Source organism: Ovis canadensis, chromosome 5 (genome assembly GCF_042477335.2).
Source record: "Ovis canadensis isolate MfBH-ARS-UI-01 breed Bighorn chromosome 5, ARS-UI_OviCan_v2, whole genome shotgun sequence".
In the NCBI taxonomy this organism is placed as follows: Eukaryota; Metazoa; Chordata; class Mammalia; order Artiodactyla; family Bovidae; genus Ovis; species Ovis canadensis.
The window spans coordinates 96,783,504-96,809,749 of NC_091249.1; the positions used below are offsets into that span (position 1 = coordinate 96,783,504).

The 26,246-nt window shown below is 36.5% G+C and overlaps 1 protein-coding gene and 1 pseudogene across 2 annotated transcripts in view; both read right to left on the reverse strand.

Annotated features, from left to right (window-relative positions):
* EDIL3 (EGF like repeats and discoidin domains 3) overlaps positions 1-26,246 on the reverse strand; it is a 476,676-nt gene that overhangs the window by 389,813 nt on the left and 60,617 nt on the right. The gene's annotated exons all lie outside the window — the stretch shown is intronic.
* LOC138440615 (WD40 repeat-containing protein SMU1 pseudogene) lies at positions 25,176-26,234 on the reverse strand (annotated as a pseudogene).

Sequence of the window (26,246 nt, forward strand, 5' to 3'; positions counted from 1 at the left end):
AGCATGAATATGTAGGTGCGTGTTTTAATCTGTATATTTAACTAGAATGTCACTTGAGGAAAGATGTTACCCCACGTCAAAGCAATGTTAGATCACATTCATGTTCTAAGAATATGAACACCAAAGGAAAACATCTAAAGTAATCCAGACAGTGGTATTCACGCATAATGATAAATCTAGCAATTATTACCGAAGCAACAGGGAAGTCTGTCATTACAACAATGGGATATTAAAACGTGTGTGTGTGCTTGGTTGCTGAGTTGCGTCTGACTCTTTGCGACCTCATGGACTGTGGCCCACCAGGTTCTTCCATGCATGGGGATTCTCCAAGTAAGAATACCTGAGTGGGCTGCTTTGCCCTCCTCCAGGGGATCTTCCCAACCCAAGGATCAAACCGAGGTGTCCCTCATTGCAGGCAGATTCTTTACCATCCAAGCTACCAGGGAAACCCATGAATAGTAATATTGGAGTGGGTAGCCTATCCCTTTCCCAGGGGATCTTCCTGACCCAGGAATCAAACCTGGGTCTCCTGCACTGTAGGCGGATTCTTTACCAGCTGAGCGACAAGGGAAGCCCCAAATTAGAGCGTATCTAACCATAAAGGTGGAGAAGGCAATGGCAACCCACTCCACTACTCTTGCCTGGAGAATCCCATGGACGGAGGAGCCTGGTGGGCTGCAGCCCATGGGGTTGCTAAGAGTTGGACGTGACTGAGCGACTTTACTTTCACTTTTCACTTTCATGCATTGGAGAAGGAAATGGCAACCCACTCCAGTGTTCTTGCCTGGAGAATCCCATGGACGGAGGAGCCTGGTAGGCTGCAGCCCATGGGGTTGCTAAGAGTCGGACATGACTGAGCGACTTCACTTTCACTTTTCACTTTTATGCATTGGAGAAGGAAATGGCAACCCACTCCAGTGTTCTTGCCTGGAGAATCTCAGGGACAGAGGAGCCTGTTGGGCTGCCGTCTATGGGGTCACACAGAGTCAGACACGACTGAAGCGACTTAGCTTAGTAACCATAAAGGTTAACTAAATTAATTGTTAAGACTTTATAGGTTTTTTTGAATATTCAACAAAGATTTCACATGTGAAGTAGGAAGAGGCAGACCTACTAATCTTTCTTAAATTTAATGACTAACTGTTGGAAAGCTAAGAATTCATTGCTTCATTTTAAAAATAGCAATAAGAAAAATAAGGATATGGACCTTTAAGTACATTACTTGGAAAGACACACCTACAAGCTTTCCTAAATTACTTATAATATAATAACGCAAACTGATATTCACTGCCATTGTTTATTATACAAAAAATGAGTTTAATTACTCCTCTGTGTTTCTTAACTGCTATACAAACACGACTTACTATATTGTAATAGAAACATTTTGAATGCCCAAAGACTGTAGTTGTGAGAACAATGACTCGGGATATCAGCAATCATACAAGGAAGGAAGATTTGTCATAAGCATTAATAGAAGTTAGTGTATCTTTACTTCAAAGTTGGGTTTTCTCAATTTTCTACCTGGGCCACATTTTCAAAAAGTAAGAAAAAACTAAAGTAAACCCCTTCTAATCTTAGTTCTCTTCATTTGTAATATGAGGATAATCAAAGTAACCACCTGGATTATATTGTAACAATAAGGGTAAATTGATACTACACAGAAAGCAAGAAACTTTGTATGTGACACATAGTAGGCAATTGATACCAGTCAGTTACCTGCTTTCTTCCAACTCTAGCAAGCTGTAGGTTAGTCACAGAAAAGATACTAAACTCTTTCCACCTTTCTTTCCCTAGGGCATTCATCATCCTTTCTACGTAAGTTTGGGAGCTCCAGGCAGCATAGTTCAGACTAGCTAAGTAGGTCCCTTATTACTTTGTATCAAAGTTTAGCTAGATATTTTAGTGATTTTTATGGATACAATTTATATTCTAGAATAAATGTTTTCTGTTCTGTATTTCCCACAGGACCCAGGAGAGTGACATATAGTCAATGAACATTAAACCCATATTCTGAAATGAAAATGAAACTGTATCTATATCTGAAGAGCTCAAGGTATTTATTTCTTATTTTGAGAAAGTTAATGTGTTTTTAAACTGATGAAACTAATCATACAAGTTAATTTGTATGTCATCTAAAATTTAAACAAAAGTCAAGTTTAGGTGGATGCTTTATTAAATACATCAAGGGGCTTAAGAAAAACTTGACACCACCATGTGGCAGGTGCCCACTGTAATTCACTGTAATAGAACAACTGGCTACAAGACTCTAAAGAAACTGTTATCATCAAGGTCACATATAACTTCCAAGTTGTGAAAGCAATGTTCACATCTTCATCTTCCACTCAAACTGATTGTAGCTGACCTATACATCCTTCTTGAAACCACTCTCCTCTCATGCCTGCCATTCTCCACTGGCTCCTCTCTTGTCTCGCTAAATACTGATTCTCAGTCTTTTTGGTTGGGACCCCACTAGCTTCAGCCTTATTGCTGCTTCTTCACCAACTTCCTCATTCTCTGGAAACCTCATAGAGCCTCACTGCAAGCTGCCTAGTTGTCACAATAGCATCCAAATCCACTGTGAAGAGGGGAGGCACAACCAGCAGTTAAAGTATTTAACAAATGTCTGGAAAACTTACGAGCTCATACTGAGAAATTCAATACTGAGAGGGACAACTTAGTTCAGAATATTCTGTTAACAAGTTGTAGTGGAGGTAGGGAAGATTCACCTTGAATCCACTAACAGGTAATGGAAAGACAGGTACAATCTTCATCACATGTGGTAGAACTTCAGTTACAAAGCTGTTGAACTGGTGGGGTAGACCTACATTTTCTAAAAGTACATAAGCTAACATGAGAAGAAGGAGCTAAAGCAGGTGAAAGCAGTGATGCCAAGAACAGTAGGGATAGAGCTGGGTGGCAGGGACTGCTGTTTCCTCTGTGAGGACTTTTGGCATTATTTGATATATTTTAAAAACAAAATACACATTATTAATTAAGTATATATATTTCATATATACATGCATACTCACATATATATAATTGTATATATATATATGCACACAGTTGTCTCAAGATCCCCAGTCCTTATATATTTCTACAGAAATTTATATATTAAGGCTGATCCAATAATTCTACCTCCTTAAATTCATTTTTTTTCTATAGCAAAAAATGTTTCATCTATCTTTTGAATCTAGCCTCCATTTTCCCAATATACATTTAACAGGATTCATATGGAATTGTTTCATCCTTACGATTATAATTATTGCTTTCTGTTGTTCCAAGTAGTCTCCATTTATTATATTTATATTCATATACAAAGCTCAGTTTTTCTTAGAGTTAGCAATTGCATTTTAAAAATTTTCCTGTGCTTAGTGATCTTTGTATGTAGTACCTCCATTTCAATCACATCTCAGAATGGATAGTGAGTCAACATAAATAATAAGCTAATCACAATAACCCTATATTTTTGTCTATAGAGCAGTCATTATTAACCGATACATTTAGAACATTCTATATATAATAACATTGGAAATTTATGTTACCACACCATATATCTCTATCAATCTTTTTAAAAGTCTACCCTTTTGGTCTAAACTTATTTCTTAATGTTTTGGTTTTCTACTGTTGTCATAAAAAATTACCACACACTTAATGGCTCAAAACAACAAAGATTTATTATGTTAGAGTTCTGCAGGGTCCAAGTCTGACATATTTCTCACTGGATTAAAATCAAAGCATCAGCAGGAGTGCATTCCGTGCTGGAGGCTAAAGAGGAGAATCTCTTTGAAGCAGTTTCCAGCTTCTACAAGCTGCCTACATATTTTGGCTCTTGGCCCCCTTCCTCTATCTTCAAAGTCAGCAGCACTGCACCTCTCTGACTATTCTGTTGTTACATCTTCCTCTCTTTTGAACCCAGCTAGGGAAGGCTCTTTGATTTTAAGGGCCCGTGTGATTAGCTTTGGTCCACCTGGATATTCCAGGATAGTCTTCTCATCACAAGGTCCTCACCTTAATCACACCTGCAAAGTGACAAGGAACACAGTATATTCACAGATCCCACAGGTTAGGAAGGATGTAGGCATCTCTGGGAGGCCATTATCCTGCCTTCCACACCAAGTATGTATTACCTACACAATCTTTTCAGTGAAAGCTCTTAGCAATGGATATGCTGTATGATTTAAGGAATTATTTTATTTCCTGGGTTAAATGTCTATGATTTCAAATTATCTATGATTACAGGGCTTCCCTCATAGTTCAGTCAGTGAAGAATCTGCCTGCAATGCAGGAGACCCGGGTTCGATCCCTGGGTCAGGAAGATCCCCTGGAGAAGGAAATGGCAACCCACTCCAGTATTCTTGCCTGGAGAACCCCCATAGACAGAAGAGCCTGGCAGGCTACAGTCCATGCAGTCGTAAGAGTTGGACACAATTTAGCAGCTAAATCACCCTATAGAAGATAAAATGTATATCCTAACAAAAAACACAGAAATATATGTCTAAGAAATATTTGTTAATTAGGAGTGAACATACAGTATGGGGAATATAGTCAATAAAGTCATTACTAATGTAGTATTTTGTTTCCCTGGTGGCTCAGATGGTAAAGTGTCTGTTTGCAATGCAGGAGACACAGGTTCAATCCCTGGGTTGGGAAGATCCCCTGGAGAAGGAAATGGCAGCCCACTCCAGTATTCTTGCCTGGAAAATCCCATGGACAGCGGAGCCTGGTAGGCTACTGTCCATGGGGTTGCAAAGAGTTGGACACGACTGAGCGACTTCTTCACTTCAGTAACAAAACTAACTGTGGTGACCATTTTGTAATATATAGAAATATCAAGTCACATATGTTGTATACCAGAAATTAACATAGTTCTTTGGTCAGTTATACTCCAAAAACAAACTCATAGAAGAAAAGATCAGATTGATGGCTACCAGAGGTGGTGAGTGGGTAGAGGGGGAACTGAAGGTAGGTGAGCAAAAGATACAAACTTCCAGTCATACATAAGTAGTAGGGATGTAATTATAACATGATTAGTACAATTAATGCTGCCATATATTATATACAAAAATTGTTAAGAGAGTAAGCCCTAAGAGTTCTAATCACAAGAAAAAAATATTTCTTGGTAAAACCTAGCATAGAACTAGAATTCAGGTATACTGACTCCAAGCGCATCCTAATATAAGCTCAGAAGCACACAAATGCACACGTGAATGTCTCATAAAGTATTTTAGAAACTGTACAGAATCATATGGAATCAGAAGGAAGAAAAAACTCAAATCAAACTCATGAAATAAAATGAACCCAACACCAAGAACTACAAAAGATAGTAATTAAGACAGGACAATTTTTAGATTTGCCAATCTCAAAATAATCCTGTTAAATCAACTCATATGTAATACAGAATACTCTTATCTTTGTAAGCTTTAGTATCTGCTTGCTGTAGTGGGCTGAGTACAGAAATAGAATAGTCAGATCCTTTCCTGCTAAAATATGTCAGCCTCCATCTTGTCATATAAATCACAATTATCATTACTTTAAGAAAAGCCTGTCATACTTGTAGTAAAGAATGAAACTACAACTATAAATCATCAAGTTGCAGGCCACTGTGACTTATGGCTTGTGAAGCAATCATTAATCAAATAAATTCTACATTTTAAAAAATCAGCAAGACTGAACTCTTTTGTGATGATCTTTATGGATCCTTTCATGGAGTGTCTCTAACTCTTTAGCACTGACTGGTCCAAAGCAGATAAGGAGAATTTAAGGAAGACGATGAAAAGGTAACAGGAATTCTAATTGCTAATTCACCTGGTGTCCAGCTGTGTGTGTGTCTATGTGTGATTTTTTTTTCCCCTGACTAGAGATGCCATAGTTTTCATCACATTATCAAAGTAGTTTGAGACACAGGAAGTTAAGAGCCATTCTAAGATGAAATTAAATAGCTGGAAAGCCAACAATGGAACAGTTATTTTGTAACATTTTTCTCTATCAAAAGTATTGATTATGTAGAGAAGGTATTTTCATAATATCTATCGTAAAAATCAGTCTTCTACTGCAATTATAAATCTGCCTGGTAACTTCCTGAGAGACTTAGTATTAATTGCATCGCATTCACTTAATCATGTGTGTGCTCAGTCATCCAGTTGTGTCCAGCAATTTGCAACCCCATGAACTATAGCCGACCAGGCACCTCTAGAATATTGCAGTGAGTTGCCATTTCCTTCTCCAGGAAATCTTCCCCACCCAGGGATCAAACCCATGTCTCCTGCACTGCAGGTGGATTCTTTAGCTGACTACAATGCAGTTAAGAAGCTCCTATCTGAGCCATCTTAGAGACACAGACAGTTTCCTTTCTACAGAGAATTTCTCTACCTACAACTCTGGGTCTCACCTCTTGGCACATCTGCCAGACTTTTATTCTGCAATGATTGCCTCCAGCACCTTTAATTATTCTTCTTATCATGAACCTTTTAAGGTTTTATTTGGGCCCACGTCTTTCTTAAACTTAAAAATGAGGGACTATACAGAAGCCACATAATTCATTCAGTTTCTCTGTTAATATCTTTAAAATAGTGATCTCTACAGTTTTCACTTCAATGCCCCATCTCAGTCCCTTTGAGTGGAACAAAATCACTTGATCATCCATTAATTTACTGAATTCCAGGAACAGGCTAGGCACAGTGCTTGTTAAAGTTCTCTCCACCATAGTCTGTACTATGAGCCACAGCATCTCTAAAAGCAAGTGAAAAATACTGGTATTTTTCTGTGAAGCAATTTTCTGATCAAATCATAATGATCTTTTTCAGGATAGTGTGGACCATTGAACAGTTGTGTACTGCACAGCTGTAGACGTGCCATATATAAGGATGTTAATGGTGGCAGCTGCAACTGTATAATGTATGGGCCTTGGACTTTTTAGTTTTGTGGCTCTATTACGTAAATTCTCCCTCTGTCTTTCATGGGTCCTGCTTAAACTGGTCTATGTGTCTTTATCCACACAATCCTGTTCTCTTAAAAAGAAGTGAATAACAAAACCAGCTCCTATCTCTGAGTCATTGGCTATACCCTTTGTGCAACCTCAAGGTGAACCTGTGCACTTTTGCTCTAAGTTGCCATTTTCCAGTTTCTTTCTGGTATACACACTCTGCTCTCTTTCTTAGCTGTTTGGTCAGAATCCTCCCCACCTCTGTTTCTTTTCATTATGTATAAAATCTCAGGAATGGCGACAGTGTATTTGCAAATACTTTCTGCTGCTTTTGTCCTGACTTCACAGTCATCGCATTCAACTAAGAAAACTAGAGAACCAGGAATACTTTCAAGTTAAACACATTACTCATCCTAGCCTTGCTCTCCTAACCTGACTGTCCACCACTAATGTAGTTATTAACATCCATGTGGGCACATGAAAAAAAGTTAATATTTTCATTGTACTATATATTTTATTGAATATATGAAATTAACATTAAATATATTTTAAATATATTATTTATTTTATTATTATGCCTAAAGTTAATAATTAAGCATAGTTAAATATTTATTAGGTATAAATTCACTTTAATAGTTACCACTGAATTTTTACAGTACAGCAAATGGTAAGATGACAATTTTAAATTCTTTCTATTCCTCCTTCTCTCAAATACAACTTCCCTGATGCAACAAGTGTGTGTTTGTGTGTACGTGTGCATATGTACGTCTGTTTGAAATAAAATGGATCGTGCCATTTAAACTGTTTTGCAACTAGCTTTTCCACTCAACAATACATCTTGGGCAACTTTTCATGACAACCTATATAAATTTATCACTGTATTTTTAATGGTTGCAGAGTAATGCATTCATATGGTGTACAAACCATAATTTACCTAAAAATCTGACTGTAAGTGCTTTTAGAAAAATCTGCTATAACAGTAAATATATGAAGATATGCAGAAGTAGATGGTCCAGTAAACAATACAGCTCATCTTCAATGTTTTCACCATTGAGTAACAGGGGTGTTTTCTAGGTAAAAACTGAATTTGTAACAGAATATCTAGTTTTAACATAACGTAACAGGCCTGACTGCACTTTTTGGTATATGTCAATGAACTGACAAGCATGTCAAATTTAGGATTTTCAACTCAAAGTCACCTAGGGTGCCCCAAAATTGTGTTAGTTAGAATATGGAACTTTCTCAATGTGCTATAGGACATCTAGGGCATTTCTGTCATTTAACTGACATGCATGACAGACCACAAAATGTTGAGTGCCAGCTCGCATTTTGTAGTTCTGAACAGGCAGCCTCTATTCCGCTGTTCCTGCTGCAGTGAAGTTGACATAAGAATACCAGGGAAAACCTTCTTATTTTATGTATCCTAAATGAACATTTGAAGCCAAACCTTAGAACCAATTGTTATAAAGATCAGTGAAGTGTGCAAGGTGTAATTATGCTTTGAATATCATATTGAGGATTTGATGAATGATTTGTACTGTTTTGAGATAAGCTCATTGAAATCCATTAATTAGTTATATATCTTTATGACTAAATCTTCAAAAATTACTTTAATATAAGTAAATCTAAGCAGCCAAAAAAATACAACCAACGAATATAAGGCAAGAAATCCCAGGATGATGAAAACTGTCATATTTAAAAAAAATAAAAAGCCCACATTGTGTCTCGTAACACATTTTAGAAATGTGTCAGAAATAAGGATCTCACTCTTTGAAAAAAAAAATAAAGAAAAATAGTCTTCAACAATATAATGTGATGTAATGCCAGGTCGAGGAAAATATTTTAATGTAAACTTAACGTGGCTAAAAATAAATCTAAAGCTCATAGGAGGGCAAAACACTGCAATAGATACTGGCTTAGAATGTTTTGGATAAACTAACATAAAAACACATAGTATTTAAGAAGTGAATAAAATTAAGCAGTCAGAAAACAAATCTAGGACTACCAGATTTAGAGTTTAAGCAGTAACTAAATAATCCTGACTTCACCATTCTTTAGGAATAGAAAAGATACATTTAAATGCTATTAACATTTTTAAAATTCTAGTGATTTCCCCATGGGTACATATGCTAACACATACTAAATATGTCTTTCCTTTTGTATAGTAAAACTGCTTCTTTGGACCACCTTGCAACTATTTTCTGTGTCACTGTTGTACATAATTTGTTCTACGAAATTTAGCTCTTAACAGTTATTGTGAATTACTCCCAAAGGCTCATATTAGCTTAGCTGCCCCATATTCCAGGAGTCTTTTTAAATGTAGACTGTAATCAACTTGCTAACTGAAGCAAGGTCTCTCAAAAACCCAGAGCTTGATTTGGTGCTATGATGGACAACTCCAAGCTGTGAGTTCTAGTACTCATTACTTAAAGAATAACTTCAAAATATACTGTCTATATGTTTTCTTTTGTCTTCTGTCCTTCAAATTCTATGATCAGTGAACTTCAGCACAATCCTCTTCAGATTTATTTAAGCAATAGAGTTTTCTTCTGTTTCATGATGAGAATTGTTTTCTTCTGTTTCATGATGAGAATTGTTTTCTAACTCTATATTTTTAGACAAAACATCAAAGCAAGCTCAGGATGTTATCTTAGGAATAGTCACCCATACATTTCTTTCACTGTTGGGAGAAAAGGATTAGAATCAGTTGCCATATAAAAAGTTCATTAGCTTGGGTTGAGCAATGGCTAGAAATATAGGAGGAAGACCAATCACAGCAGCAGGTAATGCATTTGGAAATGTATTCCATAGTCAAGTTTAAATTAATATTGGAAATAGTCATATATGTGAACTAATTGAAGTCTAATGCTCATAATAAACTTCTAAAGTTAGGACACACTTGATTGAAATCAGCACACTGGTAAATATTACTATTATAAATAACAATGATTTTACTCTAATTTCTCACCTTCTACAAACTAAATAGAATCTTCCTTGAGATCTGAAATTATGGCAAATGGGTAAAGAACATTCTACAGTCAAACTGTCTACAACCCTCTCTTGACCAATATAGCTTAGATGGTTTCAGAAAAAATTAGAGTTCAGCGAGACAGTTAGCCCTCAATCATGAGTCAAGTGCTAAACACAAATCCACATCTAATGAAAGCAGTTATTTCCCAGTGCTTCTGCATTATTATTTTGTGGTGTCAAAGTTGGTGGTGAAAATTTTGGAGCTAGAAGGTACGTGTCCTGAACAAGTAATTTCCTGAGAAGATTTAATCATCAGTGGGATGTTATGTTGCTCTTTTAAGTCATATTTTCCAAACTGAGTTAGTGATTATGTACAAGGTTCCAAACTCTAGAATCTCTACTCATCCGCCATCAGTTCAGTTCAGTCACTCAGGCGTGTCCGACTCTTTGTGACATCTATGGTCATCTACCATATGACCTTATACAAAACATTTTACCTCCTGTGTCTTAGTTTCCCTATATGTAACAGAAGACTGATAATAGTACCACTTCGGAGGAGGTTTCTGAAAAATGAATGAGATGACTCATGTAAAACACTTTATATAATACTTGACACCTAATAAATAGTAAGAGTTAATTATTACTCATATACTCTTCTAGAAAGCATCAATTAAGTATCTATCTCTTATGCTTTACATATTAAAGATCCAAAAAAAAAAGAGACATAAATAACATGATCATAACAGATTTGTTCAGTTCAGTTCAGTTGCTTAGTCATGTCCTACTCTGCGACCCCATGAATCACAGCACACCAGGCCTCCCTGTCCATCAAAAACTCCTGGAGTTCACTCAAACTCATGTCCATTGAGTCAGTGATGCCATCCAGCCATTTCATCCTCTGTCATCCCCTCTCCTCCTGCCCCCAATCCCTCCTAGCATCAGAGTGTTTTCCAATGAGTCAACTCTTCACATGAGGTGGCCAAAGTACTGAAAAGTGCTAAAGTTTCAGCTTTAGCATCAGTCCTTCCAATGAACACCCAGGACTGATCTCCTTTAGAATGGACCAGTTGGATCTCCTTGCAGTCCAAGGGACTCTCAAGAGTCTTCTCCAACACCACAGTTAAAAAACATCAATTCTTCAGCACTCAGCCTTCTTCACATTCCAATTCTCACATCCATACATGACTACTGGAAAAACCATAGCCTTGACTAGACCGACCTTTGTTGGCAAAGTAATGTCTCTGCTTTTTAATATGCTCTCTAGGTTGATCTAATTAAAAAACAAGAAGAAATATGATAACACATTTTAAAAGTAGAAGACAAATCCAGAAAGAATGACAGGAGAAAAGTAGGGTTAGTCAAAAACAGTTTCACAGAATAAGCAGATCCCATATGGGTCTTATTGCAAAATTCAGACTTAAATTGAAGAAACTATGGAAAACCACTAGGCCATTCAGGTATGACCTAAATCAAATCCCTTACAATTTGGAAGTAGAAGTGTAGATTCAAGAGATTAGATCTGATAGACAGAGTACCAGAAGAACTATGGACAGAGGTTCATAACATTGTACAGGAGTGTGCGGTATAAATTATGCCCAAGTGATGGAATGCCAGCTGAGCTATTTGAAATCCTAAAAGATGATGCTGTGAAAGTGCTGCACTCAATATGCCAACAAATATGGAAAACTCAGCAATGGCCACAGGACTGAAAAGTGTATGTCAATTTTCATTCCAATCCCAAAGAAGAGCAACGCCAAAGAATGTTGAAACTACTGCACAACTGGACTCATTTCACATGCTAGCAAGGTAACATAAATATCTTTCAAGCTAGGCTTCAATTGGATGTGAACCAAAAAATTTCAAATGTACATAATGGATGTAGAAAAGGGAGGGGAATCAGAGATCAAATTTCCAATATCTGTTGGATCATAGAAAAGCAAGGGGATTCCAGAAAAATATCTACTTTTGCTTCACTGACTTATGCTAAAGCTGTTGGCTATATGGATCACAACAAACGGGGAAGTTCTTAAAGAGATGGTAATACCAGACCACCTTACCTGCCTCCTGAGAAACTTGCATATAGGTCAAGAAGCAACATTTAGAACTGGACATGGAACAACGGACTAGTTCCAAACTGGGAAAGGAATATATCAAGGCTGTATAATGTTACCCTGCTTATTTAACCTATACCAGAGTACATCATGTGAAATGTCTGGCTGGATGTAGCTCAAGCTGGAATCAAAATTGCTGAAAAAATATCAATAACCTCATGTATGCAGATGACACTACCCTAATGGGAGAAAACAAAGAGGAATTAAAGAGCCTCTTGATGAAAGTAAAGAGGACAGTGAAAAACCTGGCTTAAAAGTCAACATTTACAAAACAAAGATCATGGCATCTGGTCCCATCATGTCATGGCAAATAGATGGGAAAACAATGGAAACAGTGACAGACTTAATTTTCTTGGGCTCCAAAATCACTGCTCCATAATCACTCCAAAATCACTGCCATGAAATTAAAAGACACTTGCTCTTTGAAAGAAAAGCTATGACAAACCTAGACAGCATATTAAAATGCAGAGACATCACTTTGCTGTCAAAGGTCTCTTAGTCAAAGCTATGGTTTTTCCAGTAGTCATGTAGAGATATGAGAGTTGGACCATAAAGAAGATTGAGCTGAGGAACTGGTGCTTTTGAACTGTGGTTCAAAAGAAGACTCTTGGGAGTCTCTTGGACAGCAAGGAGCTCAAATCAGCCAATCATAAAGGAAATCAAGCCTGAACATTCATTGGAAGGACTGATGCTGAAGCTCCAATACTTTGGCCACCTGATACGAAGAGCCAAATCATTGGAAGGAGCTGGATGCTGGGAAAAATCAAAGGCAAGAGGAGAGGGGGATGACAGAGGATGAAATGGTTGGGTTGTATCACTGACTCAATGGGCAAGAGTTTGAGCAAACTCTGGGAGACAGTGAAGAACAGGGAAGCCTGGTGTGCTGCAGGCATAGGATAGCAGTCAGATATGACTGATGGACTAAAGAACAACAATCTGTGTCTTGAGTTTAATGACACCTGCAGATTAAAAGAAAATTGGGAATGATGTTCTAGGTGAGAAACCAAAAGGAAAAGTCACAGAAAAGAAAATTAATAACATGATACGAGTGAGACCAGAGCTGAGGTAATATGAATAAGGAAAAATAAAGAGAATGCACAAAAATAGAGAGGATGTTTGAGAAGAGGTCCCACAAACCAGAGAAGTCATTTGCAGAAATGTCATATAAGCTCCAGTTATGAAAGAGGCATTTAGATTAGCCCTATCCATTTATACACATAAGTAATAAAAAAAATCATTATAGCTTCATGAAAAGGAAAATAACTTGTCCAAAATCATGTTTTAGAAAGGTTATGTCAGCAGCTGTAGACTGCATGCTCTGGGTTGAGGAAACATGGTAAGCACAGGTGGCAGTTGAAGCTTCGAGAGCAAATGAACTCTCTCTGAGGGAGTTATTAGAGGTAAAAAAAAAAAAAAAAAAAAAGCAGAGGGCAAGGCTGAACTTAAGTCCACAGTTATCTAGAGCCTGTACAGGAAAGAGAGATATAAAAAATATAGGAGAGATGAGAAGGTGCAGTACATAAAAAGTTTAGTTTCTAGTGCACAAAGCAGTGAAGAAATGGAGGAGAATACAAATTAGGAGGAGGGGAAAAGCCATGTGAGTTTGAAAAGTGTGGCTAGGGTAGAAAATGAAAACAGGTAGTTTGAGGCCAAAAGTTTGTGGGATTCTTTCATTATTTTTTCACTCACCAAAAAATTTCAAACAATCATGACTAGATCTATATTTCACAACAATAATTCTGGACAACAGTGTAAAGGAAATACTGGAAGGCAGAGGAGATCAAAGGCAGGGAGACAACCTCAAGGTCACCTGGAATACTCAATGCGAGAAGAGTGGACACAGGAATGAAGAGGAGAGGAATTTAAGAGACAGCTGTGATGTTGTATCAGTCTGACCTAATGGTCTCCTGGCTCTGGGCACCGTTACTAATAAATGATCCAGCCTGGGTCGACAGAAGAGAGATTACAAAGAATTTTCTAAATGCTGAGTGTGAGAGGCCTGTAGGATATTGGTAGGCAGGTACAAACGTGCATTCATCTGGAATGCAGAAGAGATAAGCAGAAGCTGTATACAACTCTACAGCTCAAAGTGATCTGTACACACTCATGAATAGTCCTAATGTCTCTTGTGCTCACTTCCCAAATGAAGCCTGTTCCTAAGCATCTGCAGAGCAGTCTAAACGAGTGGCACTTTAATTGCAGTTGCTTTTTATATGATAGGTATATGCCCTCTGTTTTATTTTAAGTTGATTCAATTTCATTGAGAATTATTTCCTCTGACAGGTATAAAGATAATTTTAGAACTTGTTTGTGGCTAGCAATTTTTAGAAATATTTAAAATGATATATACAAAAGATGATGCTGTTAAAGTGCTACACTCAATATGCCAGCAAATTTGGAAAACTCAGCAGTGGCAATAGGACTGGAAAAGGTCAGTTTTCATTCCAATCCCAAAGAAGGGCAATGCCAAACAATGCTCAAACTACTGCACAACTGCACTCATTTCACATGCTTGCAAGGTCATGCTCAAGATCCTCCAAACTAGGCTTCAACAGGACATGAACCGAGAACTTCCAGATATGCAAGCTGGATTTATAAAAGGCAGAGGAACCAGAGATCAAATTGCCAACATCCGCTGGATCACTGAAAAAGCAAGAGAATTCCAGAAAAACATCTACTTCTGCTTCATTGACTAGGCTAAAGCCTTTGGCTATGTGGATCACAACAAGCTGTATAAAATTATTAAAGATGGGAATACCAGATCACCTTACCTGCCTTCTGAGAAACCTGTATGCACGTCAAGAAGAAACTGTTAGAACTGGACATGGAACAACGGACTGGTTCCAAATTGGGAAAGGAGTGTCAAGATTGTATATTGTCGCCCTCCTTATTTAACTTATACGCAGAGTAAGTTAACGCAAAATGCAGAGCTCAGTGAAGCCCAAGCTGGAAAAAAACTGCAGGGAGAAATATCAATAACCTCAAATAATGGATATGACACCACCTTAATGGCAGAAAGTAAAGAACTAAAGAGCCTCTTGATGAAGATCAAAGAGGAGAGTGAAAACTCTTGCTTTAGACTAGCGTTCAAAAAGCTAAGATCATGGCATCTTGTCCCATCACTTCATGGCAAAAGGCAGGGGGAAAAAAATGGAAATAGTGACAAACTTTATTTCCTTAGGCTACAAAACCACTGCAGATGGTCACTGCAGCCATAAGTGGAAAGATGCTAGCTCCTTGGAAAAAAGCTATGACAAAACTAAACAGCATTATCAAAATGCAGAGACATCACTTTGCTGACAAAGGTCTGTATAGGCAAAGCTATGGTTTTTCCAGTAGTCATGTATGGATTTGAGAGCTGGACCAGAAAGAAGGTGGAGCAGTGAAGAATTGATGCTTTTGAACTGTGGTGTTGGAGAAGACTCTTGAGAGTCTCTTGGACCGCAGGGAGATCAAATCAGTTAATCCTAAAGGGAGTCACTCCTGAATATTCATTGGCAGGACTAAAGCTGAAGCTGAACCTCCAATACTTTGACCACCTGATGTGAAGAATCAACTCATTAGAAAAGACCCTGATGATGGGAAAGATTGAAGGCAGGAGGAGAAGGGGACAACAGAGGACAAGATGGTTGGATGGTATCACCAATTCAATGGACATGAGTTTGAGCAAGCTCCAGGAGATGGTGAAGGACCGGGAAGCCTGGCATGCTGCAGTCCATGGGGTCACAAAGAGTTGGACATGCCTGAAAGACTGAACAACAATAAAAAGGCCTACATTCCCCTCCCTCCAAGCTTTTCCTATTAAGATGCTATTTAAACCTGAATTCTTAAGCCACTTCTTTGAGTCATCCTTTTCTTCCCCAGAGTATCTACCATGTATGCATGATTCATACAAGTTAATAAATTTCTGGTTTTTTCTTGTTAATCTATCTTTCAGTAGAGGGGTCTCAGCTGAAGGGTAAAGGGAAAATTATTTTTCTGTTCCCACACTAGTCATTCAACCTTTCTGATATTCTATTTCTTTTTTTCTACAATGCATATATAATATCTCAATATTTTGACATTAAGTAGATGGTGATTCTGGAGAGAGAAGCAGACTTCCCAGTACATTTCAGCAGTTCCCAGATTACACATTAGTCACCTGAAAGCTTTCTAAAATCCCAATTCTCAGGCCACAACTCAGATCAATTAAATCAGAATCTCTAGGGGTTGGACTTAGGCACCAGTATTTTTAAAGCTCTCATGTGAGTCCAATTTTATAACCAAATTGTAGATACTTATGCAAGATGCATATAGCAAAGGTGTAAAGAACACAGGGCAGATACAATTTAGTGGGGCTCAGGAGTTGAGAAACTAAAGGAAAACCACAGTGGGAACTAGAAGAGAATCAGATTTAGGACACAATAATCTGAGATGCACAGACCATAGGAAAGGGAGTACGGTAGTGACTCCAGTGACAAATCTCTGCCATCATAACGGTGACTTGCTCTACTAGGTCTTTACAGTATCAGAAACATCTGCTTTATCTTCATGCCCAATTTGCTTTATCTTTTTCCTTCTTAATTTAGTGTTTGACTTTCATATAATAAATGCATGAAACAAAAAGTCTATTTTAAGTTATGGAGACTCATTCATTAATACAGATGTACAGAAATATAAGTTAAAAGGTTTTGCTAGATTTCATAAATTTCACCATGCTAAAATTATGAGACCAATTTACCTTTGCAGGAAAGAACATCAATCTTCCTCCAAAAACACTCTGAAGATTAAATGGCATCATTTAATCTTTTCCACTATCTCCTATTCTATAACATGAAATATTCAAAATATATAAAACACAAATTTTCTATGATGTCCCAAAGATGACATTATAGAATAAAATTTTTGAAAAGTTTTCAAGACAATAAACTTTAAAATCCACTATTTTAATGAATATGTACGCTTATGCCATTTTGTAAATAAGTAAGTCTCAGGTATCAGAGAAGTCTCTAAAAACTTATATTCTAACCTCATCATTTCAAGTAGTTCAAACAACTTAATTTAAAATATAAATAACTTTAGAATTTTGTGCTTTTATGGTATTTGTAATGAGGAATGTGAGGGGAGGTTACATTGTGAATTAAAATATTCACAATACATGGTTTTTCTTATTGTAATTTTTCTTTTTATTTACCTCCGATTTAACAGTATATATGACCATGACTAGAAGGATAAAAGGTGAACACTGATCTATTTTCAGTAAATTTGATCATCTAATACCAATAACCCAACTGAAAATACTCATTATATTTCTCAGTGATTGAGATAACTGCCTGGATTCAACTCTGCCCTTTGATACTTATGTATAGATGATCTAAACTCTCATATGTGAGCTATTTCAAAACTACTATAATTATGAAAATTTTATAACTATGGCAGTTTAGGTTGGAGCAATCCAGAAAAATCATGCAGCTCATTCAACTCCTACGTCTTCAAAATAAGAAACTGAGAATTAGATAATTTAAATCATAACCAATTAGTTATAGACCTGATTAGCACCTTGGTCTCATGATTACCAAGTCTAGAGTTTTCATTTGTTTATTTTCTGCTATACCATGATATCTCCTTTCATGCTAGAATTCTTTTTAAAAAGATTAAAACAGTTTGCTAATTTCAGTGTATCTGTGATATGAACTATATCAAGCAGCTAATTAAACCAATGTAATGTAACTGATACTTCTGAAAAAATTGTCTGTAACTAAATCTCTTTTTAAGATCAGTAAATAAACCATACTGATTGAAAGAATTATTCTAAAAACTCTTCAAAAAATTACTTCACTATCTGAAATTTAAAATGTGGAGCAGCAGGCACTGGCATCACTTGTCATAAAGGTAGAAACTCTGGCCTTATGCCAAATCCAATTAATCTGTATCTGCATTCTAACCAGAGCCCTAGAAACCTAGATATCCACAGAAGTTTGAAAAATATGGCAGCCAGCTCTGGCCCCACCCAGGGTAAGGGACAATAAATGCAATCTAGGCAGTAGCAGGAATTTTGAAGAACCAGAAATAGCAGTTGATATCTGCAGACTTTGTGAAAATCTCTCATCTGAGGCTGAATTAGAATTAGCCTAAGTCTCTTGCTGCCACACCATCCAACAAATCCTATGCAATACTGACTGCCTCCAGGGAGATCTATCCCTTCTTACTGACTGTAAAGGCAGGGAAAGCAAACCAAAACCTCAAACTGCTGCAAACATTCTTGATTCTAAGCCATCTCACACCAAATACAGAACGGGGGGAAAAAAAAAGAAAGAATAAAAGAATTTTCATCAAGGTTTCTTCCCTATGGGGCTGCGAACAAGAAGGAAAGCTAAGACAATAACATAACCAGTTTTCCCTCAGTATTCATAGGAGATTAGTTCCAGGACCTTCAATGATGCCAAAATCCGCAAATCCTTCATATACTATGGCAAAGTGTAGCAGGCAGACCTGCAACTATACCATTTCTTGTGGGTCTGAGGTTTGCTGAAGTTTAGGTCAAGAACCCATACCAAGAAAGGAATTCTCTGCTTTTCTACTTTGCTGAACATTTTTCTCAAAAATATTATATATATATTCATTTATAACTGAATGTTATTCAATTGCTTATAATTTTAAAAGCAAACAATTTTAAAAGTTTGAGCCAGATTATATGCATGGGATATTATATATATTCTCCATTTGATGTTGGCAGTGCTCTATGTGTGTCCTTAGATCAACTATAAGTTGTACACATATGCCATATATGTAATATTTTATCTGCTTGCTCAATTATAGGATTTGAGGTTTAAAATCTGCCTTGACAGTAGATCTGTCAATCTATCCTTTTTAATTTTGGATTTACATATTTTAAACTATTATTGGTTGACATAAGATCACTGATGCTGAAGCTGAAACTCCAATACTTTGGCCACCTGATGCGAAGAGCTGACTCATTTGAAAAGACCCTGATACTGGGAAACATTGAAGGTGGGAGGAGAAGGGGACAACAGAGGATGAGATGGTTGGATGGCATCACCGACTCAATGAACATGAGTTTGAGTTAACTCCAGGAGCTGGCGATGGACAGGGAAGCCTGGCGTGCTGCAGTCCATGGGGTCATAAAGAGTTGGACACGACTGAGCGACTGAACTGAACTAAGATCAGAAAAGATACCTGACAGTAGAGATTTAAAATTTTATCAATATGTGAAAGGGTTATCCCTTTCAATCTCTATAGTGCTTTTTCAAGTCTTTTATTGTTGTTGTTCAGTTGCTCAGTCATGTCAGACTCTCTGCAACCCCATGGAGTGCAGCATGCCAGGATTCCCTGTCCTTCACAGTCTCCTGAAGTTTGCTCAAACTCGTGTCCACTGAGTCACTGATGTCATCCAACCATCTTGCCCTCTGTTGTCTCCTTGTCCTCCTGCCTTCAAACTTTCCCAGCATCAGGGTCTTTTCCAAATGAGTCAGCTCTATTTCCTCTAATTAAAAAATAGCTTCACTTTGATATTCGCCCAGTATATATTTTTCCTTATTTTAGTCTCAACATTTTGTATCTTTATAAATATACGGTCTGTAAATGTTTTCTTTATTTCATTTGGCAACCTTTTCTTTGAACTAGAGTCCATTCATCTTGACAGATCACCGATATATCTGGACTAGTTCCACCATCTTCCCTTGTGTTTTTAAATTGCCCTGCTTTTACTTAGGCATATTTTTTCTTCTCATTTGTACTCACTGAAATTTTCTCTACCTTCATTCTCAATCCATTCACTCTCATGGTTGCAATATATATTTATATTTTCTTTCCTTTTAGTTATTATTCTTTAGTTGTTACCTTATTTTGACTTGAAACTAAATTTGAAAATCTATCTTTCATTTAATGTAATGTGTTAGGTTAATATTTTTTTCCTTTCTCAGACTAATACAAGGATCTTTACATTTTTACCTATCATTCACCTCTAGATTTAAGTGTAATTGCTAGCCAAGGCTTTGTTTGTAACTTGATTTTTCTATCCTGAAAGAAATTGTATGTTTGTTATGATTTTATACAATCAGCATTTAACTATATTTTTCTCTGTGTTTACCTTTTTTATTTGCTCACTATTCCTTTGCACAGACTTTCCTATGATTATGCTCCCCCCTCTGGAAGTGTATAATTTAACACTCCTCTGGTCTGTTAGTATTGAATTTTCTCAATTTCTGTTTTTCTGAAAATACATTTATTTTGCCTTCATTTTTGAATAGTGACTTTAAAGCATATAATTTTAAGGTGCAAATGCTCTTATCTTTCATAAAATAAGATTCACCATCTTTAGTCTTCAACTATTCTATTAAAAATTAAAGTTAATCTAATCTTTTGGCCATCTGTATTTTCTCTGGCTACTGATAAGATTTGTTTCTAGCATTTTATAGTGTCACTACGCTGTATTTCAATGTCAATTATTCTTAATTTTGTTTTTGCTTTCATGTCCTTTGCATCCAAAATCCTTCATAATTTCTAGAAAGTAGTTCAGCTACATTTATATGCTATGCTATTTCTTGATTATTTTCTAAATTTTCTTCTTCAGAGAGTTCAACTAGACAAATGTTGCAACTTACTTGTCCTTCATTCTTTACTTCCAAATTTTCATCTCATTTTCTCTTTGTTCTGTAATCTAGATCATCTCTTTAGATATATTGTCTTGTATCCTGAATGTCTTTTGTGTCTACTCTTCAGTTTTTCAGTTCAATGAATCCATTTCTTAAAATTAAGTTCAATTATTACATTTTTCATTTCCATAAGTTCAATTTATATAGCTGGCCAGTTTTTATAGTCATTGGTGTTTTTGTGACAGTTTCAACTCCATCTTTTTTGGTTGGTTTGTTTAAAGAGATTAAAGATATTTATATTTGCATAATATAATTACATAACTACATACATAATAAAATGTACAGTCTGTGCAAACTTGATTCCACATTTTAAAAACTTTTTCATTGTAGCTTATTTCTAGGAATATTTAGTGTTATTTTGTTTGTTTTTTAATTCATGTTCTTGGAAGCTATTTTCTATAAGAACATTTGCTGTTGTTTTTTAGTTGCTATATCTTGTCCAATTATTTTCTGACCCCATGGACTATAGTGTGACAGGCTCCTCTGTCCATGGGGTTTTCCAGGAAAGAACATTGGTAGTGGGTTGCCATTTCCTTTTCCAGGGGATCTTTTATCCCAGGGAGTGAATCTGTGTCTACTGCATTGGAGGATTCTTTACCAATGAGACACAGGAGAAGCCCATGAGAACACTTCGAGTTGTGAATTTCATATTTTTGCCCGACAGAGTAGTTTTGCATTTCCTTCAGTTATGTACTTTGGACACCAGCTTCTCAAGACCACTTCATGTCATTGTATGGCAAAACCAATACAATATTGTAAAGTAATTAGCCTCCAATTAAAACAAATAAATTAAAAAAATACATTTTAAAGCAGTTTTCAGAACCATGAATGGAGTCCCCATGCTTAAGGAAGAGGGGCCTAGTATTAGGAACTCTCTGGGAGACACTTTATTTTTATTACTTTAGCATATTTCACTAAGGGGAAAGATTAAGAAAGCTGGTTTTTTTCTACTTTCTCCCATTGAGAGCATAACCCTAATTCATCTCAGTTTTATAGGAGGATAGCGTGTGGAGGTCTTACCAGCACAAAAGCATTCCAAAAATGTTGGGAGGTCATGTGTATTTATTAAATGAATAAGTGGATGTTGCTCAAAGAGAATTTATTTATAATATTAACTTCACCATTTCAATAACATTTACTAATGTTCTTTAGAAGTACCATTTCCTTTGGTTTCATGAGGGTAGAAAAGGAGCCAAAAATGAATATTTTTTTTTAAAAGACAAGTAATAGAAAATTTTCTGAAACATAATTGGAGAAGGGTGTCATGTGCATTTAAACATTTCAGCCTTCCCCAGTAATCTTCTTGCATAGAACTAGAAGTTTTAAATATAGAACAAGAAGTTTTAAATATAGAACTTATTTCAAGCTGTGTCTTAAGATGAAATCAATCCAAGCATATAAGACTTTGTGAACATTTATGCCATGGTGATATTGGCTGTACAGAAAATCCCTCCCACCCCTACTGCCTGCCTCTCCTCCATCTCTATGCTCTAACTTTTTAGAGAGATGTGGTTACTGCCCTAAGAGAATAAGTTGTAATATCCTCGAGGGAATAAATCTTTGCATATCCCCACTGAGCAGTGCAATTCATCTAACAACAGATGCTTCTGAAGTCTTTTGATTTCTGAAACTTGAATCAAATATTTCTGAAATGGATACATGATCCCTATATGCCTTGGGTTTCTTCGTGTATATTACAAATGGACCTACAGAAATACAAAGTTCACCCCAATATCTCCTTACCATGCCTCTGCTTCAGTGAGAAAATGAAAAATTTCTCCAGCTCAAAGAACACCAGGATTCAGCTGAGATAAAATGCCTCATATCATCCCATCAGTAAAAGAAGTGCAGTACCCTGAATGAAGTAAAATTCAAGTAACTGTCGGTGGTTCATTTTATCTCTCACTGCATCTGGAAGATTAGTTCAGTTGGGAAAAGGAGACGAGGCAGATTCTTGCAAAGTTTCTTACAAACACTTGAAATTTTCCTCAGGGAACGTTCAACTTGGCTGTCTGTTTGACCCTTCAGAGAGAGATCACCCTCTGAAGGAACTATGGTTCTTTGCCACAGTTATACTGGGGCCAGAAAGCAGGCAGCTCTGAACTTCTCTCATTACTTGTGAAATTCACTATCTGCATACTAAATGATTTTATGCTAAGTATCCCTGTTCTGCACATTTCCTCCTTATAATAAATGAAAGTGTATAGCTTCTTTGAGAACAGGAAAACTGCTCTTTGGTTTCTTCATTTTTTTTTTCTCCCTTCACTTAACAAGCAAGACAAAGTCATGAAAAGGAAAATGACCATTGTCTTTTTTCTCTTCCATGATGGCTGCTTTGCTTAACAACCTAAATGACCTGCCTACCAGCTGAATATTATCAACATCCCATATGAAAAAGAAGACAGGAAAGCTGAAGTAAAAGTTGGGCAATTTCCATTAAATGTGTACTGTTTTTCTGTAACGCTAATATTTATCTTGAATATTTATGATAAATACTTCAGCTCTATTTCTGAATATTGTAAATGCTTGAAATACACTCTTTAAAGACCTTACTATGACTACATCTGGGCCTATTACACAGTGATAGCCATGAAAGGCTTCCAGAATTGAATAGCACTTCCGACTGCATTTCACAACACTGTGCCAGGTATTAATTTATGTAATTTTCTTGAAAGTTAGCATATTGATTGCACTCCATATTGTCTATACTGCTTGTCTCTATTTATCCACTTGATTTTCTGTTGCTACCTAAAATTAGTAAGTTATTATTGGTATTATTTTGCTTCTTCATTTTACTGTATAAAAATCACCATTTTTATATAAATGCTAAAGATAGTTTAAAATATAGGTGGCTCACATGGTAATACATCTCCCTGCAACGAGGGAGACCCAAGTTTGAATCCTGGGTTAGGAACATCCCCCGGGGAAGGGAACGGCTACCCAGTCCAGTATTTTTGCTTGGAGAATCCATGGACAGAGGAGCCTGGTGGGTTAGAGTCCATGGGTTCGCAAAGAGTCAGACACGACTGAGAGAATAACCCTTTACTTCATAAACTTGTCACCATTTATATATTAATGCTAAAGACAATTTAAAACAAATACTATAATAGCACTTTTCAAAGCATTTACATATATACTACTCATAACAATACTGACAAATAAGAGAGATATTATTTCCTTTGCACAAAAAGAAAAAGAGAGACTTGGAATTATCAGGTGGCTCATCCAAAATTACACAATGTACATTTTTCTACACATTACCTACAGATTTTTAGAAGCCATTTCTATCTAAATACCTAGATATCTAATTACTTACAGTTGTCATTATAAAGTCAGAATATAATTTTCCAGAGACATATATTATAGATGATTATTAATTGCTAATATTAACCTGCAAATAACTAATTCATTCCAAGTAAATGTAAAATACAAGTGTGATAAACAGAGAGACTACAATTTTCAGGAAAACTATCATATTCTCCTGGAATAATTAGTTGTTGTTTCAATACAAAAAGAAAGATTTAGTTCTAAAATCGACCTTGTAATGTTTGAAACTCAGAACTGTAGCAGAGTACATCCTACTTTTAATCAGATGAAGATAAACAAGCATGAAACAGACAGACCAAAACAGGCAGGTCACAGCGCATACTATACTGAGTTGCCAAAAATGCTTCCTTAGGGGTACAACTTGTCACATCACTGTTTAAGGACTCAAATAATTTATACCACACACTTTCAGGATAGCTAATTTCAATGTTTAAACTAGTACACTTCGTATTTTCTATGTATGTACATATTCTTATCCTTAAAGTCAGGAAACTCATTTTATGAAAATAAAGATGGAATTGTTAGTGTATGTAGTTTTAGCACAGAATTAGTATAAATACAGCTAGCTCTTGAATTCATACTTGACGTATTATTTTAAAATACCTTAAAGATAAGCCTTTTATGGATAGTCGTGTCTATTCCCATCAGAACAAACTGAAAAGAACAAAATTTTTAAAATATTATTCTTATTAGCAGGATCATTCCTCACTTTTTTTTTTTTTTTTGCGTTAACTAGATGGGCATTTATTTACATTTAAAAACAAAGCCTCCAGAAAGGTGTAAAGTTTATTAACATCTTTTTTTTTTTTTTAAAAAAGGTGCGATAGTAAACAACTAATGAATTTAGGATAGTTCCTTATTTACAAGTTTTACTGCAGGAAACCCATTTCAATCTAAGCATTTCAAATAATCAAAGGAGTACAGTTTTTCCCTAGGAATACCAGTATTTCACTCTTCAGGTAAAAGATTATTGACAGCATTAAGTGACTGCCCCAGTTAGAGTGAATACCTTGGAAAATATATAAAAAATGATAACTGCTACTTAAATTTTTATGAATTTTCACAAAATTATTCTTGTGCCTAATTCAGATGATTTGCTTAGAAAAGCTGGCCTTAAAAAAAAAAAGCAACACATGAGTATGTCTTCATTTTAAGTACATGCTCTCAAGCTAGTTTAAAAGAGAAGCTGAATTAGGGTTTCCAGAGCTTTAGCAGTCCATCTTCACTGTAAGTAGCAATCAGGTTCTGATGAGGGTGATGTGCAATACCAATCACATCCTTCTCGTGAACTGTCAAAGTTCTCTCCAGTTTGCCAGTGATTGTGCTGAAGCAGTAAAGCACAAAGTCCTCCCCTACACAGTAGATCCATTCGCCACGGGGAGAGAGGGCACAGCAAACAAAGTCACCACCTTCTCTCTTACCAGAGCTGAAGCTTCTGACAATCTGTCCCTGCATGTTCATGATGACCACTGTGTTGGATCTGTTACAAACCACAAAGTGCTCTGGGTTTTTAGGAAGCAGGATCACACTGTTGACAGTGATGTCTGTCCCAGCAGTGCTGCCCAAGGATTTAAAGGTATTTGAACATTCTGTGGTCTTCATGTTCCAGATCTTTACAGTGCCATCAGAGGATGCACTGATAATATAATGTCCATCCTGTGTAAAGGTTGCTTCATTAACAAAGGAGGAATGGCCACGGAATTCCTTCAGGGTTTTTCCAGATTTTAAACCATGAATTCTAATTGTCTGGTCAAAAGAGGCACTAAGGATCTGACTGCTATCCTTAGAGAAGCTTAGACAGGTGACACCTTTGCTGTGTGCCCTTTCAAATCTCCTTAAACACTGTCCACTCTGAATCTTCCATACCTTGATTTTTCCATCTTGGGCACCAGTTGCTAACATTTCTGTATCTCTGCTGAAGCACATACAGAGAACAGCATCATCCATCATCATAAAGTTATCCTGTGCCTGGTACTTAAGATCCTTTCTGATTTTTCCAGTCGTAAAGTTCCATACTTCAATGAATCCGCCAACAGACCCAGTAACCAGATATTGACCATCTGGAGAAAATCGAGCACACTCCACATGTGATTTCTGACCAAACTTAATATGCCTGCTCAGCTGTGTAGGAAACTTTTCTTCTTCTACATCTTTGACAGCTGCTTTGCCTCTGAACAAATCTATGGTCATGCCAGGAGGAAGCAATCCTTGGTGCTGCTGCCACTTCAATGCCTGACCCAGCAATGCCATGAGACGAGATGG